Source organism: Pinus tabuliformis, chromosome 2_2, assembly GCF_031772625.1.
Source record: "Pinus tabuliformis cultivar Carrire ecotype Pingquan chromosome 2_2, CPIR1, whole genome shotgun sequence".
NCBI classification, from domain to species: Eukaryota; Viridiplantae; Streptophyta; class Pinopsida; order Pinales; family Pinaceae; genus Pinus; species Pinus tabuliformis.
The window spans coordinates 691,442,457-691,443,806 of NC_142300.1; positions in this window are offsets into that span (position 1 = coordinate 691,442,457).

Sequence of the window (1,350 nt, forward strand, 5' to 3'; positions counted from 1 at the left end):
GAAATCCAATTTGGTGAAATGGATAGAATTATTTAACTGATCTAATAAATCATTTATGCGCAGAAGAGGGTAATGATATTTCACCATGGTTTTGTTTAGTGCTCGGTAATCCACACACACCCTCCATGTGCCATCTTTCTTCAACACTAAGAAAGTCAGTGAACCACATGTAGAAGTGCTCGAGCTGATGACCCCTTGGTTCAATAGTTCCTGCACCTACTTTTTGATCTCCTCCATCTCAATGGTCGAAATCATGTAAATGCCAATATTTGGTAAAGGAGAATCATGTTGCAAATGGATCTCATGTTGGATTTTCCTCTTTGGAGGTAATCCCCTTGGTTCTTGAAACATCTCATCATAGTTAGAAATTAATTCACATAATTCCTTTTTGTGCACATGATCCCAACCCTAGAATGAATTGGATAATTCTACAAATTTCCCCCTTACAACCATAAGCATGCAACCCTTACTGGAATTCACCAACCTCTTCATTTATCCTTCACTTACAAGGTTGGCATTGATTTTAGTTTGATGAGCCCTTACAATATATTCTACCCCATATTTTTTGTTTTGGTATTTGTTTTCATGACGGAAGAAGATTGCTTTTCTATCATATGGATATGGACTCCCTAACACCATGCCATAGATATCCAATGGTATCACATCAAGTTCTACCTCATCCACTAACTTAGAAGCGATCACAAATTTAACCTTGCACTGCTTAGTTACATTCAATTTTGCTTTATCATGTATCCATCCAAATGGGTAAGGTTTTGGATATGGTTTGGTTTCTAAGCCTAGCTTCTTTACCAAGAACTCTAAAATTAAATTTTCTTGGGATTTGGTATCAAATAGAGTTTCCACTTTTGTATGACTTATGACAACTCTAATATGAAATAACTCAATTCTCTTTCGCTCATTAGGAAGAGAATCATTTATTGAACTAGTGCCTTCATGTGATTTAGAATTAACATGAGGTGTAAGAGTACATTTTGTTCCTTCTATTGTGATCAATGCTTCATCTCCAAAATCAGATTAAAGGTCTTGCTACATAGTTGCCACTGTCTTTTTCTTTCCTTTTCCTCCATACTTCTTTGGTCTCTTTTCTGGGTGTAGTTTCTAGCAATGATTGTCGCCATGACCTTCCTTCTTGCAGTGAGTGTAGTAAGGCCTTTCTCCTTCATCTTTCTTGGTTGATGCCATCCTCTTCTCCTTTCCTTTTCCTTTTACTTTAGGTTTTCCATTTGGAGGTTTGAAAGGTGATTTCTTGAAATGATCATCTCTTTCATTATTGCCCTTGTTTTCAAGATGGATGGCCTTTACACTGGCCGAGTCAATAGCAGCTGGTTC